Source organism: Dipodomys spectabilis, unplaced genomic scaffold (assembly GCF_019054845.1).
Source record: "Dipodomys spectabilis isolate Male_0828 unplaced genomic scaffold, ASM1905484v1 ptg000004l, whole genome shotgun sequence".
Classification (NCBI taxonomy): Eukaryota; Metazoa; Chordata; class Mammalia; order Rodentia; family Heteromyidae; genus Dipodomys; species Dipodomys spectabilis.
In genome coordinates this window covers 546,600-564,680 of record NW_024870681.1, presented here as the reverse complement: position 1 = coordinate 564,680, position 18,081 = coordinate 546,600, and the positions used below count along the sequence as shown (strand labels likewise).

Genomic DNA, 18,081 nt, shown 5'->3' with positions numbered 1-18,081 from the left:
TCCAGGCTTTCATTCTGGTTTTTGCTGGTTAGTTGGAGATTAAAATCTCATGGACTTTTCTGCCTGGGCTCCAGACTTTGAACCTTGATCCTCAGATCTCATCTCTTGAGTAGCATGGATTACAGGTGTGAACCACCAGGCATTCAGTCTATACAACTACTTAAAGATAATAATAATTTAAAACAAAAGAAATGCAATCTCCAAAACATCTGTCTACTGGAGCCCATTTCCCAATTTTAAAAAATTAAAATAACAAAGCAATTCAGTGGAAACCTAAAGGGTACCAGGCTTGAGCTAGCAGTCTCTCATTCATGCTCTCAGTTAAGTCTCACAGTGTGTTAGGCAGCCTTTCTTCACTGTGACTTAATACCTGACAGACCTTTAAAGGAGGAAGGCATTCTTTTGGCTCAGTTTCAGAGGTTCAAATCCATGGTCACTTGACTCCGTGTTTCTAGGTTTATGGTAAGGAAGAACATCATGGTGGAAGGATGTAGCAGAGCAAAGCTGCTCACTTCTTGGTAGCCAGGCAGCAGAGATTCAGATGGAGAGAAGAGGCCAGTCATATACCAGTGACCTACTTCCTCCAAGTAGGCCCCACCTCCTAATTTCCACCATCTCCTAATACTGCCATCAAATGATGGTGGGTCCTTCAATGAATTCAAAAACACTGGTGGGATTCATAAACACTGGTGAGATTAGAGTCCTCATGTTCCAATCACTTTTCCCAAAGCCTGTCAGCTGGCAATCAAGCCTTCAAAACATGAATCTTGGGAGACACCTCAGATTTAAACTATAACAACCAACACATCTTTGAAAGGTAACATCCTCAATTTAATTTTGAGAAGGGGCAGACATTGTGATTAGTCACTGTTGGTGACTTCTGGCCACAGGATACCTGCCATGTCTGGCACACAGGCTCTGCCCACCCCCTTCCTGAATGGCAGAATCTTGGGCATCCAGCCTTAATGAGTGCCTCTGTCTAGATGAAACCCATGCCCTCCCCACCCCTATTTCCCCTGAAGGGCCAACTTTGGTGTTAATGGAGCAGAAATGGTTGTTAATTGTCTAGTGTGCATCATTGAGAGGGTTAATGAGAGACCAGCTGGTGTGCCACCCAACCGTGTCAAGCTTTTATTTTTCTCTTCCTTCAAGACAGGGTCTGGTTCTTCAAGGTAGGGCAGCTCTGGTGCTCTGATCCTTAGCTTCAGCCTCTCTAATGCTACAGATGAGTACACACCTGGCGAATTCACACCTGCCACACCTGATTTTTGGCAATCAGTTTGCAGACCCCAGGGCAGCTTATGACCATATGTTCCACACCCTGGGAAGCCTGGACAGTGCCCACCAGAGGGGCAGATCAGTGCTGTGTGTGTGTTATATCTGGGTATAGAACCTGACCTTCTGAGAGCAAAAGAAAGGGCAGATTCTCCCTTCAGTTTTCTGAAAAGGAAAGGCAAGGACATAAATTTGTTGTCAGAGAAGCTGTGGTCTGAGTTCCCTATATGTGACTGGTCAGAGGTCACCATGACCAGGTCCTGGTTGCAGGTGCCTGCAGACCCCTTCCTGAGCCAAACCTCAGTCCTTTCCAGTTGGCTCTGTGCACCATGGACTCAACCAAATGCAAAACAGAAGTACTTAGGAAAAAAAATGTATGTAAGTATATGAACTGAACATGTGCAGATTTTTTTTTTCTTTTCTTCTTGTGATTCCCTAAGCTTCAGAAAGGAATAATGAGCTAAATTCACTTTAGCTCGTCTGCCTTTCCTTTTTTCCTTTCCCCAGAAATCTTAAATGGATGTTTCTTCTCCTATTATATTGCCTTCCAGATTCTTTTTTCCCCCTTGGTGGTAGTGGTGGTACTGGAATTTGAACTCAGGGCCAGGTGCTTGCAGGAATGCAAACAGCTTGAGCCATGCCCCAGGCCCCCATGGGATCATCTTGTTATTCATTCTGATTTCTCAGCAGCCCAACACATTTCTCTTCTTGTAGCAGGTGAGGCAAGGCTCTTCACCATTCCACATGAAACTTGTGTTCTCATGAACCCCCCAGTTTCTAGCCTCAGCCCAGCTACCACCAACTCCAGGAGGCCCTCCTAGTCTGATTGTAGCACTCACCTTAGTGAGATTCTACAGCTAACAATTGCTAATTTTGCTTGCTCTGTGCCACATCACTTAGCACTTTCTTAACTGTTTTCTACCAATTTTGTTTACTTCTATCCTATTTTATCCCAGTTGCCATTTCTTCTCTGCCAGACTCTAAACTCCTTCGGGGCATGAAGAAGAATAACAAAAGCTATATTTCTAGGATGCCAGACATTGTTCCAAGGACTTTACAGGCATCCTGTTTATTTTCATGTATTCATACAGATCCTTACTCTTATCCTATTTTTTCTTTTCTTCTTCTTCTTCTCCTCCTCCTCCTCCTCTTCCTCCTCTTCCTCTTCCTCCTCCTCCTCTTCTTTTTCTTCTTCTTCTTCTTCTTCTTCTTCTTCTTCTTCTTCTTCTTCTTCTTCTTCTTCTTCTTCTCCTCCTCCTCCTCCTCCTCCTCCTCCTCCTCCTCCTCCTCCTCCTCCTCCTCCTCCTCCTCCTCCTCCTCCTCCTCCTCCTCCTCCTCCTCCTCCTTCTTCTTCTTCCTCTTCCTCTTCCTCTTCCCCTTCCTCCTCCTCCTCCTCCTCCTCTTCTTCCTCTTCCTCTTCCTCTTCCTCTTTGTGTGTGTGTGGGGGTCAGTCCTGGGCTTGAACTCTGGGCTGGGCCCTGTCCCTGAGCTTTTTTGCTCAAGGCTATCACTCTACCACTTTAAGCCACAGCTCCACTTCCAGTTTTTGAGTGGTTAATTAGAGATAAAAGCCTCACAGGGACTTTTTTGCCCAGGCTGGCCTTAAACCTTGAGCCTCAGATCTCAGCCTCCTGAGTAGCTAGGATTAAAGGCATGAGCCACCAGTGCCTGCCCTCTTTTCCATTTTTATGAAGGAGAGGACACTCTTATCTCCAGCCTTTGGCGGTGGAGTGGGGTTTTCAGTAGCTTCAGTAGATCACAGTCCAAATTTCTTGTGCATCTTCCAGAACCTGTTTAGGGGAGGGGTTCAGGCAGGTTCCTCAACTTGCCCAGCAGAGTTGGAGGCTGGGGCACTTTTTCCCTTCCCTCTATCTGTACTAGGTTCCTATGAATTAAAGTGACATGACACAGACAAACAAAAGAAAACCCACATTAATTCTATGCATGGAGTCTCACAGAATATGAGACTCACTCAAAGAAGGCTCCAGTGATTGAAGCGAATATGCATATGACCCTTTCTGCCTGAGTTCTGCACCCATGGATTCAGCCAACCACAGATTTAAAAAAATATTCATAAAGCAAGTAGGTTGGTGTTGAAGAAGTACAGGCTTTTTTCCTCCTCACCATTTTTTGTTGCTGGTGGTGAGGCTTGAGCTCTGGGCGTGGGTGCTGTCCCTCAGCATTTTAGCTCAAGGCTAGCACTCTACCACTTGAGGCACAGCACCACTTCTGACTTTTTTTGCTTATGTGGTACTGAGGAATTGAACCCAGGGCTTCATGCATGGAAGGCAAGCATTCTACCACTGAGCCACCTTCCCAGCCCATCCTCACCATTTTTTGAACCATATAGTGTTATAAGCATTACATAGCCTGTACATTATGTTTGGGATGATATGCAGTATAGAGATGGATTAAGTATTCAGGAGATTATGTGCAGGTAATGTGGGTTTTGTTGTTGTTTTGCAACGTGAAAGATTGGCTTGGTGTATGCTAAGCACATGCTCAACCACTGAGCTATATCTCTTGCCCCTTTTATGGTTCTGTGTGTATGTGTGTGTGTGTGTATGTGTGTGTGTGTGTGTGTGTGTGTGTGTGTGTGTGTTTACTGGGGATCAAACCCAGGGCCTTATATATGCAAGGCAGGCTCTCTACCACTGAGCTACATCATGTTTCCTTGTAATATTTTATATAAGGGATTTGAGCATCCAAGAGTTTGGTATCCTCAGAGGCTCATCATGGATACCAAGAGTATCACTACAGCATCCTGATCTATAGGAAGGAATGGAGCAGGTGAAAAATTATGGAAGGGTTAAGGAGAGGAATTGTTGGGTGAATAAAACTTATTTTGTTATTTGGAGGGAAACTCTAGGATAATATAAGTCTAGAGCAACCCTTTTCCTGATAGATACTTTTACTAAGTAGATTTCCTTCTTAACTGGAAAATTCTTTTAAAAGGACAGCTTTAAAGAGCTATTCCCTTGTCTGTAGTGGCTCAGAATAACTAGCTCAAACTATGCCAAAGGAAATATATTTTGATGTGGCCTAGTCTAGTTTCCTACAGTCATATTTTGGGGTAGTTTTTCTTGAACCCTAATACTCATCTAAGCTACTAAATGGTTGAAGAAGCATACTCCTAAGCACAGGGCCACCTAGGAAAATCATGTGCAGGGGGGATGAGGGGTTGGGGAAGTTGGGAGTAAAGGGAGCAGAAGGGAGAGATCAGGCCAGTGAACTTTCTGCCTGAGCCTTAACTCAGGGCTTAACCTAGATCAAAGCATATTAATCACCTGTGTGTCCTGAGGTGCAAGTGCACATTCTGATTCTGCAAGTGGAGGCCCAGCCTCCCAGTCTGCATTTGTTAGGAGCTACCAGGAAAGAGCCTAGACTCTGGCAACATCCATTCCAGCCTAGCATATCCCATCATCCTCCTTCCTGTGAGTTAAAACCTCAACTTCTGAGCATGGCACAGGAACTTTATCAAAGGCTGTCTGTAACCCTGACTCTTGTACACATTTCAGACATACTATGCCCAGCATAGATCAGTGTCTCTTGCCCATTCTGTTCCTTTCCCTGGCAAGAACACCCTGGACCTTCCTGGGACTGGTAAAGACAAGGCCAAAGGTCACCTCCTTGTGCAATGACTTGGAGTTTATGTCTAGAGGTTTCTGGAACTCTTTCCTGTCTTTGCTCACAGCCTACATCAGCCATGGTCCCTGGAGCTTGAAGAGAAACACGGAATCAGGTGACTTAATTGGCCTGCTTTGAACATTTGTCATTCCTTGACACCTTTGAGTAAAAATAGAGCTGAGAATGACTGAAGTGAAACACCACCTTGGAGTCAAGCAGAGGTGGGGGCCATGCTTCCCATGGAAAGCATGTGCTGGGCACTGCTCAGTGGCGCTCTGCATTCACTGTGGAGAGGCCCTTGTGCGTTGGAGCCAGGCTGTGTGTGCTGTGGTCTTTGCCCTGCCTGCCCAGACTCTGAAACAGATCTGCTCTCACTCTGAAGTTTCAGTCTTGGCTGTGAGACTATTTCAAGATCTCCTGTGGTTTTCTTTTGTAGCTTCCTTAGTTTTCTCCTGGGCTTTATGTGTTCAGGTCCTGGATGGGCCATGGGTACCACCCTAACTGAGTGCTGCCCCACTAGCAGTTCCTGCCTTGGCTGCCCGCCTACCCAAGCTTTCTTGGCTTCTTAGCACTCTCTTTTGGGAGAACAGTAGTTCCTTCTCTCTGAGAAGTGGTCCTTTCCGTACAAGGCTCCCTTCCAGGGGCTGAGGAGCAGGCTCTGACTGAAGGCACCCATGATACCAGGACCAATAGTATGGCTGGCAGGGGCATATGACCTGTAAATAGGGACTTCTGCCTATTTTGGCTATTTGCATATGCCATTGAGCTTCATTCCTTCATCTTTAAAACAAGACCCACCTTACCAATAATATTATATTATGTGCTGAGTCTATGATCTTAGCTATTCTTGAGGCTAAGGCAGAAGGATTTCTTGAGCCCAGGAGTTCAAAGCTAGCCTGGCAACGTATCAAGACTCCCATCCCTCAAAAAGACAACTCAAGCTGGGCCGTGGTAGCTCATGACTGTAATCCTAGCTAATCAGGAGGCTGAAATCTGAGGATCATGGTTCAAAGCCAGCCCAGGCAAGGAAAGCCCATGAGACTCTTACCTCCAACTAACCACCAGAAAACTGGAAGTGGAGCTATGGCTCAACTGGTAAGTGTTCGCTTTGAGCTAAAGAGCTGAGTGACAGCACCTAGGCCCTGAGTTCAAGCCCTATGATTGACAAAAAAAAGACAACTCAAGGGCTGGTGGTAACTCAGGTAGTAAAGCACCTGCTTGACAAGTGCAAGGCCCTGAGTCCAAAACTCAATACTACCAAAAAATAAAACAAACAAGTAAAACAAAACCACCACTACCACAAAACCCCACACCAGCCAATCAAACAAACAAAATTCTGGGAGGCTGGATATGGTGGTGCATTCATATAATCTCAGCACCCAGGTATGAGGCAGGAGGATTGAGAGTTCCAGACCTGGTTGGGCTATCCTATCTTCACAATAAAACAAAACAAAAGCCTTATAAAATAACCAGAATGCTAAATTAAAGTAGAATTTTAGATAGAACGAGTACTTTCTTTAAAAAAAAAGTGTGTATCCCATGTAAAATTTTGAGACTTACATGTATTAAATATATATTTGTTACGTATATAATATTCATATATAAGTGGGTCTTACATTTTATCGGCACCCCACCATTGGATTAAATGGTATGTATGGAACATTTTGGAGAGATTCCCGTCTAGACATTCCATGCTCATCTCATTGCTTTCCCCTCCCCTTGTGTTACCCTTCTTCCTCCCCAGAGACCAAGCTGATGGGATGTTTCATAGAATGTTAAGGCTGTTTCTTACATAGTTCACATAAAAATATTGATATGATTAATGGAAAGATGCTAGTGATAAGTGCTGAGTAACCTAGCACGTGCTATGTGTCCCATGCTGTTCCAAGCACTTACATGTATTAACTCCCTCTCTACAACAAACTCCCTCTTCTCTACATTACAGAAGAGAACACTGAGGCACAAATTAGGGAAGCATTTCTGTTCTTTTTTTTTGGTCCAGTCGTGGGGCCTGAACTCTGGGTCTGGGTGCTGTCCTTCAGATCTTCAGCTCAAGGTTAGCGCTGCTACCACTTGAGCCACAGCGCCACTTCCGGCTTTTTTTTTTTTTTTTTCATTTTGCTTATGTGGTGCTGAGGAATCAAACCCAGGGCCTCAGGCATGCAAGGCAAGTGCTCTACCACTGAGCCATCTTCCCAGCCCGCGTTTCTGTTCTTACTCTTAACCAGGACACTATTGCTGGATCTTGTTTACCAAGTTTGCCATAGTCGAAATACTTAGTGCTCTTCAAGGTCAAGGACATGGAAACCTACAGGGATGGTTTCACAAAGCAGGTGCTGATGCAGCCTGCTCCCAGAGGGAGGTGTGACTTCCTGGGCTCCCTGTGATTCTTACCTGGAGAGAGGGCATGCAGGCATAAGGAGTCACACAGAGGATTCTGTCTTCCTGCCTGTACCCTCTGCTAGTTGTGGAGATTGGCCATAGGCAGACAATCCCTATGTACTTGGGGTGTCCCTGAAGTGAGTGTCCCTAAGTGGCCAGCCTCCAGGCATGTTTACAGGCCATGCCTGCAAGTTCTGATTTCTTTATTTCTAAATTAAAATACTCTAAAAATTGTACCACTGGATGCTGGTGGCTCACGCCCTAATCCTAGAGCTGAGGATTGCTATTCAAATCCAGCCCAGGCAGGAAAGTCCATGAGACCCTTATCTCCAATAAACCACTTGGAAAAAAACTGAAAGTAGCCCTGTGGTGCAAGTGGTAGAGTGCTAGCTTTGAACAAAAGAAGCTCAGGGACAGTGGCTAGGCCTTGAGTTCAAGCCCTAGGACTGGCAAAAATAAATAAATAAAAATTGTATCACTGTGGGATTCCTTCTTTCTTGAAAGTCACATGATTTCCCAGGCAGAATTTTTCTGGACATGGTGGCTCATGCCTACAATCCTAACTACTATAGAGGCTGAGGATTAAGGTTCAAAGCTAATTCAGGCTGAAAAATTCCTGAGACTCTTATTTTCAATTAACCACCCAAAAAGCTGGAAGTGGACATAGGTGTGGCTCAAACTGTAGAGCAAGAGCCAAGCAAGAAGGCAAGGCTCTGAGTTCAAGCCCCAGTACCAGCACCAAATGGATGAATGAATGAATAAATGTAAAAAGTTATTAGAAAAATATGAAGATGGAAGAGAACCATGTCTCACTGTCTCATCCTTAGAAAAGATTACCTCCTTTCTGTTCTCTGCTGCCTAGGATCTGCCCATGCAGTCCCGCTAGAGGCCAGAAAATGTCAGAAACCTAACAACCCCACCTGTGGGTGTTTATGGCCAAAGCAAAGAAGGAAAAAGGAAAAAAAAATGTGGAAAGAAAAGTTGGAAACCCAATAGGTGGCACTTTCCTCTTTTCCCAGAGGCTCAGCTGGCTTCCTAAATAGGGGTGTACTGAGCATTAGGTGTCACCAGCTACCCCCTTAAGGCCAGTACCTGCCTTCCTGTCCCCATCTCATTGCTGCAAGGCACTGTCCAAGTCCTGTTCCTGGCTTGTGAACAGAACTCAGTTTTTACAGTGCTCAGGTATTCCTAGCCAGCTCTACTTGGTCTGAAGCCCAGATTCCAAGGCTTCCCCTAAGCCTTCTCCCACCTTAGGCCAGCTTCTCCCCAAGGACTTTGCCTGTTTCCTATTTCTGTCCCCACTTCCTTCCTTTCCCTGACACCTTCCTTTGTTCCCTATCCCCTGTCCCCAGTTCCCCAAGGACTCATACTAAGTGCTTATCAGGAAGCTAAGAGAAGCCCTAGTCTTCTATCAGGAGTCCAGGGCCCCAACTTGGGGTCACTCATTACCACATTCATTGGGGCACAGCAGGACAAGATGGTACAGTGAGGTTGGCATTTAGGGAGCTTGTAACAGGACAGTGATCACTATATGGGCAGGATGATTACAGGATCTGGTAGTTTCTAGACCTAGGGATAGAGGCCAGGGTCAGTTGGTGCCAATAGTACAACACACGGACTGGGTGGCCTAGAAGAAGGAGCTGGGGTAGAAAACAAGGTGGAGCTCTAGGAAGCCAGCCTGTGTCCAGGCAAAATCATTCTCACTCAACTTGCACATATCCCAATATGAAGAATATAAATATCCTATATGAGTAAAAATGAGATAAGAAGACAAATACTAGCTGTATATATTTTAAAAATTACTTTTTTTTTTGGGAGGGGGGTCTGGTCGTGGGGCCTGAACTCTGGTAGGCTAGCGCTCTACCACTTGAGCCACAGCGCCTCTTCGGCTTTTTTCTTTTTGCTTATCTGGTGCTGAGGAATCACATCCAGGGCCTCATGCATGCAAGGCAAGCACTCTACCACTGAGCCGCCTTCCCAGCCCCTTTAAAATTACTTTTATTATTATTATTTTGTTTATGTGGTACCAAGGAATTGAACTCAGGGCCTCATGCATGCTTGGCAAGCACTCTACCACTAAGCCACATTCCTCACCCTGGCTGTATATTTTGACTATCCCATTTGTACCAGCAGGGGATAGCTGTTGGTAGCCATAAGTACTGGCCAGCTGGGCACCTACTCTGACAAGCCTTACATTCTTTTGCTAGGGAAACTCTAACCCCTGAGATAAAGAGAAACCACACAGCCTGGATTTAAATTGTAAAGCCCCCACTGAATGTCCCAGGACATCTGACAAGTCACTTTAATGCATCTTTTCAGCAGTGGAATGCAACCCATGGGGGAGGTTTGGGGGCTGAGAAGGGGATTAAATGTTACTGGCCAGTAACAATGGCCAGTAACAGGACCTAGGCAGGCATTCTCAGCCCAGCTGTAAAATGTCTTGAAGTCTGTTGGCTGAAGTTACAGAGAAGGTAGATTTGGGGCCCTTTGTGCACCTGAGAAGGGATAGCATGGGTGGTCTAGGAGTCTTCCTGGTTCTGTAGAAGTCAGAGGGACCTTAGCCGTCCCCATCCTTTTCTACCACAGCAGCACCCCCTGGAGGCTGGAAGGTAAACTACAACTCTATCTAAGTGACTCCAGATTGGACAAATGACCCTCCAAAGAGACTTAGATAACTAGCTTCCTTCTTGAAGTCAGGACCTTGTTAAGTCTTAGACATTTGCAATGGTTTGTACTCCAAAATATAGTCCATCTGCCCTCCTGTGCTTCAACTGGGCTCCTGGGGCGGGCCCTGCTGGAGCCATCTGTTCATCTCTCACCCCTAAAGCTTGGCATTCACACCGTTGTGGTTTTTGTTACCTCACCACAGAGGGTAGAAATATGTCTGTTTTGTCCTCTCATGACTTCGGTTTTTGGAGGTACCTGAAACATGAGTTAGTTGTGGAGGAAGGGAGGGAGAAAAGAAAGGAAGGAATGGAAGGAAGGGAGGGAGGGAGGAAGGGATGAATATTGGTCTGGATTCACTGTTCTCCTTGGAGCCAGAGAATATTGATGTGTGTGAATATTGATGGTGAGACTATTGATTCGATGATGCCATTACATCTTTAATTCTCAGTTTTCTCATCTGTAAGTTTATAATTTGTGCTTACTGGTGAGGTTTCAAGGCTGACTTTGGCTAACTTCAATCATGGAACATGTCCTGTAGGAAGCACCCATTCAGTCAGTTTTTGCTCTTTAGCAATTCATGTGATCAGAGGTGCAGTGGACACAAGCCCTTGGGGCTCTGTGCCTGGCCATATTTGTCTTCTCTCCAGGGTCCCCTTCCCTGTCCCCAGGGAGGGTCAACTGTGGGTCCCTCTCTTCTAATGACAACAGTGCTTTCACTACAGGGACCTGCAGTTTAGTGGTAGTAACCCTCATTTCTTGGTTGTGGGCTCCCATGAAACCTGTTTCTGGGACACCAATCCCTAGATCCCCTCCTTAGCATCAAAGACTCTGGAAGAACATGGAAAGGAGTCAATATATACAAGTATCTGAATATCTGTATATGAATGTGTACCTATGCATACATTAACATATAGATATCTACATATATGTACATACATGTACATATGTCTGTGTGTATATTTTATGACAACGTTTTGTCATATAGCCCAAGCTGGCCTCAAACTCACGATCCTCCTGTCTCAAGTGCTGGAATTAAAGTGTGTGCCACCATGCCAGACTGTTGCTAACTACAACCAGAGGCAGCAGGACAGGATACTGGACTGAGGAAAATTAGAAAAGGCAGAGATAAAGATACACACACACACACACACACACACACACACACACACACACAGAGAGAGAAAGAGACAGAGAGAATCAGCCAGGTACCAGGGGTCCCAAGGCTCTCTGATACTTGGTCCCTGAGTCCCCACAAGCAAGCATATTTATTTGAGTTTACATAAGGAAGGTTACCATGGATACATGCAAAACATAAAGCATCTATATTAATACTACAATCAAAGCTAAAACAGAGTTTGTGAGAGACACTCTTTCCCTTATTCTTTTGAGACAGGAGACTGCAGCCCACGGAAAGTCCCGACATGATGTCCACTTATCTAGCCCAAGGTTAAGTTGTCAAGGTCTTTTGTGCAGCTTACAAGGTACCCAGCACAGCTGCCAGCCTAACGAGGGGGTGGGGATGGAGGTGGGGGTGGGGATTGGGGAGGGAGATGACAATCCAGTCTCTCAACCCTCTCTAGAGCTGTGTTTTAACCCTTCCATAGCCAGCTCTCAGCATTACAAGTGCTGTCAAGGCTGTGTTCCAACCTCTCAAAGCTTTTCCAGGATTCACAACTCAGCTTCAGAGTTCCATACACCAAACCATACTCCTAATATTAATGGTAATAATTGTCATTGTCTTTATTGAGTACTTACTATGTATGAATCCTCCTACTTAAGTCTGTTAGAATCATGAAAGTCCCCATAACTAGAATAGTATTTTAACATAACTGCTTTAATACCATTGTGTCACCCCATGTATTTTCCTTTTATGCATTTAAAGCATTCTTCAGAGAAGGGTACATTATCTTTACTAGACTTCTCTGGGTCCAAGGCACAAGGTATTCGAGGTCGCTGCTCACTACCTGTGAATCTCAGGTTTCCTGTGCTTAGGGCAGGATTTAGTCTTTTCTGGGTCACTCTGGGCCATGGTGGCTACCGTGGCCTTCATATAACCTGGAGACAGGAGAGCTGGACTTTATTCCAACTTGGCCACTTCTTGGCTGTATGGCCTCAGATGGGTCTTTGGCACCTCTGTAACGTATAAGGACTAGACTATCACTACATGTTCTTAGCTTGTGTGTGTGTGTGGGGGGGGTATCCCTAAAGCTTTTGGGCTTAAGGCTAGTACTCTACCACTTTGAGCCATAGCTCCACTTCTGGCTTTTTTTTGGGGGGGGGGGGGAGGAAGGATAATTATTGGGGTAAGAGTCTCAGGGCTTTACTGCCTGAGCTCCAGAGATCTCAGACTTGAGTAACTAGGATTTCAGGCATGAACCAGTGAAGCCCGGCTTTAACTTCAACTCTACACATGAAATATATGGCATGCAAAAAGCATGCTAAGTGTCTGGGTTTGGATTACTAAGGACTGGCAAGACCAATGTGCTTTGCCCTCTATACAGCTTCCAGAAAACATCACCAGTCCTGAGAGCCTGCTGTGTGCCTTGCTGTGTTTATTTGCTTTCAAAAGCATCACAGAGGGACTTAAACCATTGGAATGTGTTGTCTTTCAGTTCTGGAAGCCAGAAGTCTGAGGCCACATGTCAGCAGGGTTGGTTTCTTTTGAAGGCTGTGAGGGAAATGGTTCCCATCCTTTTTCCTCCTTGTTTTGGATTGGAGGCAGTCTTCATAGACTCACCAGCTCTATCAGCATCTTATCTTCATATGGCCTTTCCCCTATATTTCTATATTCACACTGTGCACAAGCTGAGCATGGTGATACACACCTGCCATCTAGGCACTCCAGAGGCTGACCAGCTTGGGGCTATACAGAGGGATCCTGTCTTAAGCCAACAACAAGAAAAAAACACAAATCATAGCTGGTTCTAATGACCTCAATTTAACTTGATTGCCTCTATAAAGATCTTGTTTCCAAATAAGGTCACATTCTGAAGTACTAGAATCAAGACTCTAGCATTTTTTTTTTTTTGGAAGGGGGAACACAATTCAACCCACATGCATTGTTCTTTCCTGTTGCTGAAGGAGGTGTTCCCTATCTTAAGTTTCTTCTTAGTCATTCCTTGGGCTTTGCTTTACTACATGAGTATGGATTTCTCAGTAATATAACTGTAGTTTTGCCTATAATTTATATAAATAGAATCATAGTATATTTCTGTGACTTGCCTTTTTTCTGCTTTAAATTACGTTTTGAATTTCATCTTTGTTTTTGCTTAAAGCTCTAAATTATTCATTGTCAAAGCTGCCTAGAATTCCATTGTAAAGGAATAAACTATAATTTCTTTAGTAGTAATAATGTTATTCTCACTTCTTTTTTGTTTTGGTTGATTGTGGGGCTTGAACTCTGGTCCTGGGTGCTGTCCCTGAGCTCTTCAGCTCAAGGCAAGCATTCTACCACTTGAGCCACAGCGCCACTCCTGTTTTCTTGGTGGTTAATTGGAGATAAGAGTCTCACAGGGAATTTTGTGCCTGATCTGGCTTTCAACCCTAGTCCTCAGATCTCAGCCTCCTGTGTAGCTAGGATTACAAGCATGAGCCACCAGCACCTGGCTTATTCTCACATTTTGAGACAAAAACCCACCAGTATTTGCTATTGTGTGCATGTTTGTATATGTGTGTGTATGTACTCATATGCTATATACACATAAAGACATATATCTATATATATTCATATAAGTACACATATATTTGCCCTATATATGTATATATGAATGAAACATGCTTTATTTTTTCTTTTGGTTGGTCATGGAGCTTGAACTCAGGACCTGGGAGCAGTCACTGAGCTTTTTTGCTCAAGGCTAGCATTCTACCACTTTGAGCCATAGCACCACTTCTGTTTTTCTGGTGGTTCATTGGAGATATGAGTCTCATGGACTTTCCTGCCTGCGCTTGCTCTGAACTGTAATACTTAGGTCTCAACCTCTTGAGTAGCTAAGATTACAGACATGAGCCACCAGCGCCTGGCTGAAACATGCTTTAAAGAGCAACCCTCAGTAGATAAGATACTTCTTGGCAAGGGCTGGAGGTGTAGTTCAGCAAGGCCTTAGGTTCAACTCCTAGCACTTTAAAAAAAAGATAAATTATTTTGTAATCTATTCCAAAACCTGACCCAAAAAAACAGCCGTATCAGCCACCAATAAGTCAACCTGCTGTTCAGAAGAACGTAGGGCTGATTCACCCCATCATGTGTTAATTGTCCACCTTAGTAGCTCTGGTTCTGTGCCTAGGCCATAACCCTGCTGGCCTCACCAGCTGTCTGCCTGCATACCCATTGATATGATCCCACCATGCTTGAAGGTCTTTAGTCTTCCATATGTTCCAATCATCAGCTTCTCCCTGCTCCTACTAGGTATACTAGTTGTGGCTTTGCCCTTGTGGTTGCTATGACCAGAGAGCCTAGATACCTGGGTATGTTTGAAGCATGTAGACCTTGATAATACTGATTTAATCCATTAGCAACAGACAGTAATGTCTGGGACCAGAATAACTCGGGCTCAAGCTTGGTCACTCAGCAACAGACAATTATTCTCTTTGTACTTCAGTTTCTTTATCTGTATGGTAGGGATAACAGTAGTATCTCATAGTACCGTGTCAGGATAAAACTAGTTAATTTATTGGGTAATGTGGTCTGTTATTTTTACTAAGCCCACCGTTGCATCAGGATCTGCTGAAATTGTTCTAATTCTTTGCTAGTATCTCTGGCCACAATGACTCCGTTGGGAAGAGGTTAAAACTCTTGGATAAAATGAAGGTGGAAGTGTGTTGAAGAGCTAGTTCTGGATTCAGGCTACTGTACTAAGTAGCCATATGGCTTAGGACAGGTTACTCAGTCTTCCTGGGCCTGGGTTTACTCATTTACTAAATGAGGCTGATGATGGTGCTCCCCACGTGATATTTAAGAGGATCCAGTGAGGTAATGTACGCAGAGCTTTTAGCATAGCCTCTGACCCTGCCTTCCGCCTGAAACCTCCGAAATGGCCAAAAACATGAAAAGAGGGGTTTTTTGCCTTTTTTTTTTACAGGACACTGGTTGCTCCAGATTTCCTTTCAGCAAAGGTTCAGTTGTCAGAGTTACTTCTTCTTTTGTGAGCCCGTTGTAGCTGGAGGCCAGGGCTCTTCCCCCTGAGAAGTCTGGTCTTTAGATGCAACCCTCCTCCAGTGCAGTCTGGTGGGATGGTGTCTTTATTTGGATCCCCACAGGGCTTAGTCAGGAGCACATTATTGGCACCCAGGCCCCAGACATGCAACATCCCACAGTTGACACCTTGTACCCCTGGATGGCTTCCCATCTGCCCTCCCTGTTCTTGTATAGCATGCAACAAGGAGGAGGAGAGTATGGAATGTTTCATAGGCAGAGAGGGGTGGGGGAGAGAAGCACAATGGACATCTATTGATGGAATGCAAGAAACCATTTTGGTCCTCCCTGGAGATGTCTTTCTAGGTCCTTTGGCCAATTATTATTATTATTTTTTTTTTTTTGGTCAGTCATGGGGCTTGAACTCTGGGCTTGGGCACTGTCCCTGCACTCTTCAGCTCAAGGGGAGCACTCTACCGCTTGAGCCACAGTGCCACTTCCGGTCTTCTAGTGGTTTATTGGAGAAAAGAGTCTCATGGAGTTTCCTGCCTGGGCTGGCTTTGAACCACAATCCTCAGATCTCAGCCTCCTGAGTAGCTAAGATTACAGGTGTGAGCCACTGGCCCCTAGCTTGACCAGTTTTTAAAACTAGGTTAGATGTTTTATTATTGTATTCTTTTAAGAATCTAGACTATTTATACAGTCTAGATTCAAGTCTTACCAGATATGATTTACAAATATCCTCCTCTATGGGTTATCTTTTCACTTTTTCTACTCCTTTCAGTGCTGGAAATTTAACCCAGGAATTTAAGCTTGCTAGGCAAGAACTCTACCACTTAAGCCACACCCCTAGCCCTCTTTTCACTTTTCTTGATTGTAGTCTTAGAAACATGAAAGTTTAAAATTTTGATGATGTGCAGTTTACTTATATTTTTTGCTTATAATCTTGGTATCATATATAAAAATTCTTTGCCAAATTGAAGATTGTGAAGATTTACTGTTGTTTTCTTGTTTTATAGCTTTAGCTCTTACATCAGATTTTCAACCAGCTGACCTTCCTTCCTTCCTTCCTCCCTCCCTCCCTCCCTCCCTCCCTTCCTTCCTGCCTCCCTCCCTCCCTCCCTCCCTCCTTCCTTCCCTCCCCTCTCCTCCCCTCTCCTCCTCTCCCCTCTCCTCCCCTCCCCCCTCCTGTCCTCCCCACTCCTCCCCTCTCCTCCCCTCCCTCCTCCCCTCTCTCCTCCCCTCCCTCCTCCCCTTCCCTCCCCTCCCTGCTCTCCTCTCATCTCCTCTCCTCTCCTCTCTTCTCTTCTTTCCTCTCCCCTTCTTTTCCTTCTCCTCCCCTCTTCTCCCCTCCTCCTTCCCTCCCCTCCCTCATCTCTTGTCCTCTCCCTTCTCTTTCCCTCTTCTTTCCACTCCTCTTCCCTCCTTTCCTCTCCTTTCATATCCCCTACTCTCTGTCCCTTTTTTCCCCCTTTCTTAAAGATCTCTCTGTATAGCCTAGGCTGGCCTGGACTCTTGATCCTCCAGCCTCAGTTTCCAGAGTGCCGAGATTATAGGCATGTATCACCTGCCTGACCCTTGGGTTATTTTTCCCCATTTTTGCTAGCATAAACTAATTGTACAAAGGAATTTTATTGTGATATTTACACACATACATATAATTTACTTTGACCAAATTCACTATATTTCTCTTTCTTAATGCTGGGGGACCCTCACCTGGGATTTTTCCTGTCATCTATATGGACTTGGGACAATAGGATGGGGGTCAATCCTTCATATCCATCTTTAGATATATAAAATGATCAGGCCAAGAAGGGAGAGGCAAATCCTTCACTTAATCCCCCTCACCTCCTCTTAAAGAGTTTTTAGCGTTTTTTTTTGTTTTTTTTTGGGAGGGGGGTCCAGTCATGGGGCCTGAACTCTGGGCCTGGACACTGTCTCTCAGCTCTTCAGTTCAAGGCTAGCACTCTACCACTTGAGCCACAGTGCCACTTCCAGCTTTTTTTTCTGCTTATGTGGTGCTGAGGAATCGAACCAGGGCCTCAAACAAGCAAGGCCAGCAGTCTACCACTGAGCTATCTTCCCAGCCCATTTAGTGGGTTTCATTATAGCAACTATTAACTGGATAATTAAAAGGAAAATGAATTTTTGTTTACAGGCAAATGGATGGGGCATTAAGTGAGATAAGACAAATATTGCATGTTTTCTCATATATATACATTCTCTCTCTCACACACACACACACACACACACACAGTTGATTGTCGGCCATTTAAGACTGTTATTTCTGCTGAGCACCAGTGGGTCACACCTGTAATCCTAGCTACACAGGAGGCAGAGATCTGAGGATCACGGTTCAAAGCCAGCCTAAGCAGAAAAGTCCCATGACACTCTTACCTCCAATTAACCAGTCAAAAACTGGAAGTAGAGGGCCAGGAAGGTGGCTCAGTGGTAGAGTGCTTGCCTTGCATGCATGAGGCTCTGGGTTCGATTCCTCAGCACCACATAAACAGAAAAGGCTGGAAGTAGCACTGTGGCTCAAGTGATGGAGTGCTAGCCTTGAGCTGAGGAGCTGAGGGACAGCGCCCATGCCAAAGCTCAAGCCCCATGACTGACAAACAACAAACAACAACAACAATAACAACAACAACAACAACTGGAAGTAGAGCTAAGGCTCAAAGTGGTAGAACACTAGTCTTGAGTAAAAGCACCCAGGCCTTGAGTTCAACAGACCAAAACAAAAAAGATTATTATTTCCTTATTGAATGGATTTGGCCTCATATCAAAAATACCTTGACCATAGTTACGTAGTTGCTTTATTTCTAGATTCATGCAGATCTGTTTTACTAGTCTGCCTATAAGCCACACACAACTCTAGCACTTCACTGCCTCTGCCAATTTGCTCTCTGGAGTCCTGGAGGCTTCTGCAGGATGCATTACTGGGACATCTGTCCCACAGCTGAACACCATCTCCTAGTGTTCCCTGGAGTTAATCACTT

At 44.9% G+C, this 18,081-nt stretch overlaps 1 protein-coding gene across 3 annotated transcripts in view; it reads left to right on the top strand.

The window, feature by feature from the left end:
- Abr (ABR activator of RhoGEF and GTPase) overlaps positions 1 to 18,081 on the top strand; it is a 207,944-nt gene that overhangs the window by 63,069 nt on the left and 126,794 nt on the right. The window lies entirely within an intron of this gene.